Source organism: Thalia democratica, chromosome 3 (assembly GCF_965202585.1).
Source record: "Thalia democratica chromosome 3, ktThaDemo2.hap1.1, whole genome shotgun sequence".
Lineage (NCBI taxonomy): Eukaryota > Metazoa > Chordata > Thaliacea > Salpida > Salpidae > Thalia > Thalia democratica.
In genome coordinates this window covers 32,436,776-32,446,729 of record NC_139167.1, presented here as the reverse complement: position 1 = coordinate 32,446,729, position 9,954 = coordinate 32,436,776, and positions in this window count along the sequence as shown.

Here is a 9,954-nt window from a genome sequence, read left to right as displayed (position 1 = left end):
ACTGGCGCATTCATGCCACCAAAAAAAGAAAATAAGTAAAAAAAAAGAATGTAGTATCTTAATCGTTAATTGTTTATTTTTTTTTTGTTTAATTTGTCTTTTTTCAAATATGTTTATCTAGTATTCAAAAAGTTAATTTTGAATACCAATTAGTGACAAGTTAGGAAAATTAACCAATATACTGACTCCGATGTTGATGAAAAATTACATAAGGAAAAGTTTTATAACTTCATTAACTTCATAAGAATTTAGACTCAAAAAGTACGCAACTAATTAGTGCACCGCATTAGTACAACTTTATGGCAGATTTTTCTACGAAATATTACAAAAATACGTCACGCTAAAAGGGAAATTAAACAACTTTACAAGTTTTATGTTTATGCTACAATAAATGTTAAGACTACTGCTAGTTTTCTGAACTTTATTTTTGCAAACATACAAGAAAAAGCGTGTCGGCCTATGAGAAATAAACTTTGTTTTTGATTTTTATTTTAAACAACTACAACCAGATAAATCAAATTTAAAAAGTATACTTTTAAATGTGCAATGAGGTGTTGTTATCACTGTTGTATTGTACATTAAAGAGATTGATTTTTTTTTCTTAAATAAAACAGATACTTTCGTTTTATTGAATATATTCATATTTAAAGATATAAAGTTTACTGTAAGTAGTAAAAACAATTTTTGTTAAGTAAGTTTAGATTTGTGCAAGTATGAATAATTCTAATAAAATTTATACATTTTTTTTAAATTGTTTAATTTTCTGATATATAAATATTTTTTAAAGTTGTTACTTCGAACTTATTTTACTTAATGAATTTGTTTCAATTATATTACATACTTATAAAAAGATCTTTTTATAGCTAATTACAAAAGTTTTAGTTTAGGGGATTTTTTGAGAAAAAAAATTTGCGCACCTCTTGACCAAAATACCACGCTACGCCACTTCATTGTATTGTATTGTAAAAACTTGTATAAAATCAATGGTATGAGGGTTGGTTCTGCATAGAGAAAAATAAACCAAACATATAATCGCATCTAAAGATATACTATGTTTTCGGTAAAAATTTTCTTAAGTTCTATTTAAAACATACCATTTAAGATTTTAAAAGCTATTTATAACTTATCTATTACGTAATAATTTCAAATTATGTTGAGTAAAACTAGGTATTGCATAGAAAGATGCAATAAGGTTTAAAATATAGCTATTTACTAACAAGTTAAATGTTTGATCAATAGCTGATTTAAAACAAAACCGCTTTTTTCCGGTGCATAACTTATTTTAAAAATATAACAGAATACATTTCATTTTTTAAAACTTATTTTAGTATTTTCGTAATAAGGCTCATCAGAAATTGTTTCTTCCTAAGTTAGAATGAATACAAATTAAAATAAAATTGTACTGTAGTTTAAAGTTTTATAGTATAAAATGAGGTAATAATCGTATGTTAAAAATTAACTAAATGCTTATGCTAGATACATTTGGTATACTAATAAGACTCGTTAGAATTAAAACAATCTAAAATAAACAAGAGATAAGAATCAAAATTAAAACTTTACTTTAAAATAAAATTTATAAAAAAATTAGTTACTTTAAATTAACTTAATATAAGGATTTAAAAAGTCTAGTTTAGTATACGAACTTTTTCTGCTTACATAAACTCGGCCTTAAAGATTAAATACATAAGGCTTCCAGAATATGCAGTTGAAAAGAGTTCTCCACTCTCACTAAGACTGAAAAATTCTCCTTTTTATAAATTTTAATACACTCAGCATTGTTCAAACAAATGTTGCCCAATTGCCAAAAAGTATTTTTTCGTTGGTTTCTTCGAACGGCCATCAAACCAGTTTTTCAAGACTTCCGGAAGATGCTGATCGATTCTTACATGAAACCTTTGAGATGTTTTTCCCACGTAGTCATTACCACAGTGACAACTAAAATTATAAATGGTGTTAGTTTTTAGATGGGTGATTTGGCAACATTTGTTGGATAATGCTGAGTGTGCTAAAAATTATAAAAAGGAGAATTTTTCAGTCTTAGTGAGAGCGGATAACTCTTTTATATTCTGGAAGCCTTATATATTATTGGTATTAAAAGAGATATCAATAGCGAAGCCGTTGCTCATTACAAAAACTTTCGAGGAGTTCAGTATTTTAGTTGTTACATCAAGACTTAATGAAAGTTTAGAAACCAGATTCTTTAAGTTATTTGAAGATGCATACGAGATTGTGAACGGTAAAATTAATCCACCTCATCCAGTTAAACTCATTATTGCAGCCGATATTTCCTCATCTAGTTTCCATTTAACTGGTTCTGTTGATAAAGCTTTTGCTATTGCTAATAAAGCTTATAAAGACGGTTTGTCTCGCCTATCGGAGTTGCCTGAAGAGTTGAAACACTATGCAAACAAAAACATGGAGTTGTTGAAGAAGAGGATTAACATATTGAGCAAGTTCATGTAAAGGCTAGAAAACTAAAGTGTATACGCTAAAACACAAACTCAACTATGATGTTAAGCTTTAGTTGATAATTTACATATATATATAATATGTATGCTATCTATTTTAACATATTTTTATCTTATTACTATATGATTAAAGTCAGTTGTCTATTTTTAAATATGTGTGTATTTCAGTTTGAAAGTTGTTTATAATAAACTAAGTTCTAATAATTAATAAACATGGATTTTTTTTTAATTAGCTTATGTATAAGTAATTCTTTTTTTAAATATATTTACTATTTTTGCGATGATTGTGTTATTTTAATTCAGTTAGTGTTACTAAGGAGTAACTATTATATAATATACTTATTCCAACAGATTAAATTATCTAACTTTTTTATATAAGTTAGTTAGCTAGTTCTAATGTTCATATATATTGTGACGTAATTAATAGATATGATTTTTAAATGATGATTAGTAACTAGTAAATATTTAGAAATAATCTTCATTTGTTTGTGTTAGTAAATAAAAATAAATTATCTCATTTTAAATGACATATTTATACTTAAAAGTTTGGCAATATTTAAATATATGCACGATCATCGGATCAAAATCTCGTAGTAGACTACAACTCGACTTAAATTTAGTACAAATTTTGATGCATCGTTGTTATGAAGCTAAATGGTTTAGTTTAAAATTAAATGACAACAATTTCATATGAACTAGTCTACTAATACTGAGTTCAATTATTACATCATAACCACTTGACTTCCGCTTATGTGTAGAAAATAAGTCCACCTTAATTATAAATCAGGGTTTCCCAAACTCATTTACTAAATCACCCCCTTTTCAGAAATTTGAAAAAAAATCGCCCCCACGATTTTACAAAATAGTTTTTCTCTTGAGTACAAAATTTTAAGCCAAAAAAGTTGTGTTCGAAATGTAAATTAGTCTGGTACTTCTTATGCACGCCCTTTTGGGCTATGTTCAAAGTAGTTTACAGGGCTTGAGAAAATAATCTACAGTTATTTTCTTATAAGCCGAGTAAAGTATATTAAAATACTTAATTGTTAAAAAGTCTTTTGTAACTTGCAATCAATCCTGTTTAAATATAAGTTGTTTTAAAACTAATGAAAATTTTAGGTTAGTGGTGGACAACTTTTGTAGTTAGCAATTCGTATTCGTATTCGTATTCCAATTCGTATTCGTATTCATCGAACAAGAACCTGAAATAAAGACAATAGCAACGAAAAACGCAGCAAAAAGATCTTCAGTTGCAGAACATCTAATAAATAATAGAGATTGTGCTAGGAAATATGACATATCCAGATTTAGAATAATCCATCATTGCAATAGTGAGTTTGATCTCGTGAAGTTGGAGGCTATCTCTATATTTTTGGAGAAACCAGAACTGTGTAAACAGAAGGAATTTGATTATAAAGTGTCTTTATTTAGTTAAATTATCTATTTTTTATCCGTTAGTAGTATTTGAGTTAAATTATTTATTACTTTACACTGATTATTTATTGTGCTTATTACTTTGTTAGTTTTAACTTTTTGTGTTTTTGTTTAAAACTTATTCATAGTTTTAGAATTGTTCTACTGTTAAGTTCTGACGAAAAGTAGTGTAATACGTATAAACTATCACAAAAAACTTGAGAGAGTGTTTTATTTATTTGTTTTTGCATTAAATTCGTATTTAGTAAAAAATCTTTTCTAGTTTCAACTCGTTAAAAAAATTGATTGCGGGCTGTATAATTTAAAAAAAAAACATATAAGAAAATAAAAAAAACTTGAGGGAAATTGTAATAAAATGATTTAGTATTATTGTGATCTAGGAAATACTATTGTGAACTGAAACCCAAGTTGAAAGCGTATTGCAAAACATTAAGTATCAAAAAACTAAATTTTATTTATTTTGCGGAAAGTAGTTTTCAAGTTACTTAGCGGGTCGAAATTTGAGTGGATCTGAACCGTACGTTACCCATCTAAAATCTTAACTGAAACCTAGCGTTATAATAATCTCTCATATAACGAATTTTGGACATTTAGAAGTTAGTACTAAGTAACTTATTTAAGCCGCACAAAATACTTATTTTTTTTTATAAATAAGCGTATTCTAGAATAACATACCAGGGATTAAAAAACTATATAAGAATGAACAGTTTATTTTACACATAATGAATTAAATATTAAAACATAATTTCTGATCTAGTTTGAGGAAGTTTGACCGACTGATTGATTATCTCACATGAAAAGTAGTTTCATCAACAGCTTCAGTTAATGCAGTAAAATTATAAATTTCAATGCGAAGATATATTATAAGCAAGTTAGCTGTAAAGTTAAAAATTTAATTTTAAACATTTTAAACTTATGTTTTGTAGTAGTTTACCATGAAATAGTATTTGACGTGGAATAACCCTTAAGAAACTAAACCTTAATTCTAAAATTTTTTTTTTCTTAATCAAAATTTAAATTAAAATCAAATGTTTTACAGTTAATTCTGTGAACAGAAAGTAATCAATTAAAAAAAAACTTTTAATTAGGTTAAAATTTTGTTTTGTAACTGTAGCAGTCTTTTAGATGGCTTATTTAATTGTTTTTAATTTTTTTTCTAGCTATTAGCCTATAATAATTTAACAGAGAAAAATAGTGAAAAACTAAAAGCTAGTGTAGAACTATTAAAATAAACAACTCATTCTAATTGCTAAGATATTTTGAATAAATATAAAACAAAAAACATTTGTATTATTAGTTTAAAATTCCTTAATATATAGATTTTTTAACAATAATAAATCAAGTTAGAAAATAAAAATGAGTTAAAGAATCTGTTTAATGAAAAATTTTAAGTCATCCCAAATAAAGACCTTAAATCTATACTCTTTAAAATCAAAAAAATCTTTTTTGAAATAAAAACTTTAATGGTTATTAAGATTTTTTTATTTATACAGATTAAACAAGATTAAATAAATATTTTTTAAACAAATATTTTAATCACTATGCTTTAAAAATTTTTAGTGTAATGTAAAACGACAAATATTACTACAAAATTAACCAGGTCAAAAAAAAAACTATTAACAACTTTAAAACATAAACCATCTAATAGTTTCAGTAGACTTCCGCTTCAGTTCGCACTTTGAACAAAATCAAAAAAGTGCGAACTCAAAAATGCATTAGCATTTATTTTTACACAATGACAAATTTCAATATGTTATATGCAATAATGTTATGAATAAACATGAAATCCATTAAAACACAAAACAAACATTCATTTAAAAAATAGATCGATATAAGCTAAAAAATATTATAATTTTTTTGTTTTATTGATGCTTAATTAGTAATAGACTTTTTTTTATGTTAAATTTAAGAAAATATAAATTTGCACTTTTTTTAGGTAAAAAGTGCGAACTCAAGAGAAAGTCTACCGTAATTAATATTCATTAGACATTATGCAAACCTGTTGTAGAATAAATAACTTAATAAAGTTTTAATTATAAAAGACTACTTAAATACAATAAAAACCAGGTTAAATAAGAAACATTTTAAAAAATCAAATTAAAAAAAAACTTACATAAAATAATGTCTGCTACTTAAGTCTAATATAATGTGATGGATGAGGTTCATGATTGCTTACAATTTTTTTATATCTGATTCATAATCAGTAAAATAAAGCCTCAAGCCACCTCCTTTACAAATATCGAGGTTAGATCTTTTGCTTAAAGTGTTGATAACTGAACTGAAAGCTTTGTTAATAAAATAGCTAGAAGGAAAAGCTATAAAGAACAATCTAAATTTCTCTAAAAGGATTGGATACTTTTGTCTTAATTTTTGTTGAGTCTTAAAGCTTTTAGATCGATCTTTGGAAAATTTTACTTAAGTTCAAGGTCAGTTTGTAAGTCTGAGAAGGTTTCCTGTAAGTCGTTTACTTCAAAAAGATCTGCCTCGAAGGGATTCATATTTTTATCTGTATGATAGCTTTTTTGTGTCAGATCGAAATTTTACTACTTAATACGTCAAAATTGTTAAAAATTCCAGATTTTTCCAGGTTTTTTGTTTTGCCTTAATTGTCAAACTCCAGATTTCTAGGTAAGTTGGCAACCCTGTATAGTTTTATTTCTTAGTCTAACTTAGTAAATTTTTAAAAAACAATTAGAAATATCATGAGGTGATACTTAATAATAGACAAAATAGATTTTTACAAACCATTTATGATCACAAATAACATATATGTCAGGCTATAAAATGTCGAGAGGGATTCCGATCGTCTATGATCTATGTAATTTTTAAATAATAAAATATATGAATGAAAATATGTAATTTACTTGATGGTAGGAGTCACAAACAATTGGTTTTTTTTAATATTTTACATAAACAAAATAAACTTTTTTGTTTAAGTTTTACCTCAGGGTCAAATATTTAATAGCAAGCTAAAATTAGTGAAATAGCAAGATAAAAAGTAAAAAATTATAACTGCCCAAAATTTTAAATTTTAAAATCGCCCCCTTTTAGCCCCCTTACTAGTTATCGCCCACCCTTTCGCCCCCTTACTAATTATCGCTTCCCGACTTACTAAAATCGCCCCCAGGGGGCGATATCGCCCACTTTGGGAAACCCTGTTATAAATGTTTGCTTAACTATTTGTAGAAGTTATTATTTTGTAATTATTAGATTATAAAAATAGTTGCTTTATTTAATAATGAACAAATATTAGAATATAAAGTTCTTTATTATACTTTGTATATATAAATTATTGATGTCTATTTCGTAACATCACAAAAAAACTTACTTACACAATTAATACTTTTTATTTAAGGGTTACTAACTTTTTGATGAGTATGATCGTTATAAAGAAAAACAAAAATAAAACGAGAAAATAAATTTAGAAACAAGATAAAATTTTCTTATACTTTGCCGAAAACAAACTTAATAGAAATATAAAATGAAACTTTTTGTTTCATACCATTAGTTGCCTGCGTGAAATTAAATGCGAAAAACGTGAATACAACATTTGATGTACTAAAAATTATAAACATTTTAAAGCCTTAGTAAATTAAGTTTATCTTTCTGTTTAAAAATTAACGAGATTCAGATGATTTTTATATTTCTTATAAAACTTTATATTTTTTCATAATCAAAACTGTTTTTATTTAAAATTATAAAAAGTGTATCCATATAGTTTATTTAAATTTAGATTATAAGTATGTATTAATGATTCGTGGTACGTTATTGTATTGTTCTACGTAAAACTTTAAATAAACATTTTATTTAAGAACTTTATTTAAGTACTGACGAGGTCTTTGACCAAAACTTAGTTTGTAAAATAAATTTTTAAAAGAATAAATTCAAAAAAACTTTACATTAAAATTTCATTTAAAAACTACCACATTTTATTAACTCAAAACAATATGCGTTTAAAAGCGAATATCATTTAAGTTGATAAAAAAATTAAAATAATTTATTGAATTTTTTATTTAAGAAAATAAAAATTAAAAGCGTGCAAAATTGAAGTTCCGTTAAAAAATGACTGATTTTTTTAAAATTTTTGTAGTTCATAAGTATATCCGTGAAAGTATAACGCCGTGCGAAAGTGACGGTTTGCAAAAATGTTGCATGCAACGTCCATCAAAAGTTTTGATGTGTAAAAATGTCGCGGTGCAAAAATGATCCTTCGTGCAAAAGTGACGACCGTGCAAAAGTGTCTCCTTTGCAACAGTGACGCCGTGCAAAAGTGTCCTCTCGTGCAAAAGTGACCCTGCGTGCAAAAGTGTCCCTCGTGCTAAAGTGACGCTCGTGCAAAAGTGACGGCGTGCAAAAGTGTCCCCTTGTGCTAAAGTGACGCTCGTGCAAAATTGATGCCGTGCAAAAGTGTCCTCTCGTGCAAAAGTGAATTTTTTTGAGAACAATTTTTTCAAATAAAACTACATGTGATAAAAATAATAGTGTACGTTAATTGTACATAACAGTAGTTGTTTATTTAGTTTATATTACGAAATAAAAGTAGGTCAAATATTAAAAAGTTTGGTACTATTTTAATACCACTCTACAAAAATTAAACATTGAGATTTTTATCCATGGTTTCCCCAAAAAGTTATGCAGCTTCTTTGGGGGCTTAACAGAATTATAAAGGCCATAAGCAGTAAAGCGCAAAAAGACCATAGCTAGAAACTTACACAAGATATTCTGAAGTTGATTTCGATGAGCAAAAATAACCTTAGGTGCATTAAAAGATAATTTCGGAATTTTTATAAGACATTATAAGAATTTTTCATAAGTTTAAGGGGCCATAAGCTTTAACTTTTTGAAAATACTATGATATATAAATAAAAAAAAAACAAAAGGCTTAACTGTAATAATTTTATTACTAAACAAATTTGAAATAATTCAACTGTTGTAAAAACTAATTTCTCAAAATTTATGCCTACAAATGGGACATGTGTCGTGGTCAGCAAACCATCCTACAATACAAACTTGACAGAAAGTGTGCTGACCATCGCAGTCGAGACGCATCACTTTTCTACCAATTTCAATGTATCCCATACATATCGCACACTGAAAACAAACAAATGACTCATCAGCTTGAAGTTTTTCAAATTGCTGAATTCTTTGAAGAGTGAGACCATATTTTTCTTCATCATCTAGGTCAATGATTTCTACTTCATAATATTCAATTCTTTCTCCTAACCTTTGTATGTCTTCAATTATTTGTTGACGAAACTGATGCAAAAAATTGTCAAGCTTTCGTTCAGTTCAACTTCAAAATAATAAAGTTATTCCCTTAAAGACACCAATATTTTTACAGGTACATTTTCTTCTGTTATGAGCTTTGTTTCTGCATTTTAGATAACGCTCCTTTGCTTGTAATTAAAAAATAAATCCATTAGATTAGGGTTTGAATTTTTGAGTGGGGCCCCTTAGAAAACAAATGTTATTTTTTTATGGAATTTTTACTCTAACGGATATTTTAGCCAAAATATGTGTATTTTTATTTTTTCATTATTACTTTGCTCTTTTCTCAAGGGTCGTTGTTTTTATAATTTTTTTTATAATAATTTAAAAATATATACAAATATGCCCGATTTTAAATTTTCAAAACCTTCAATTTTCTAACGGTCACTGTAGCAAAAAAAAAATATATACTTATTTTAATATACTTAATTATGACTATTTAAAGTCACGCTTTTTTTAATTTAAACTGCTTCAATGTAAGATATGACCCATGTCCGTTTTACGAAAATTATCATAATTTTAACATAAAATCCCTCATAAAAAATATATTCTTCGTACGCGTTTACTTTAATCTCAGTCAAGTTTTTTTTTCCAGATGAAATATTTCACTTAGACAAATAATTCTAAAAAACTTTTTGTCTAGTATGTTCAAAAAAAAAAGACAATCAAATTTAAAACTTAAACTACTTTAAAAAATGGTTAAACATTGCTTAATTTAAATTATAGTTTTAAATATCAGCTACTACTTTCTATAAAACTGTAAACTTTATTTATAATTAACTAAAAT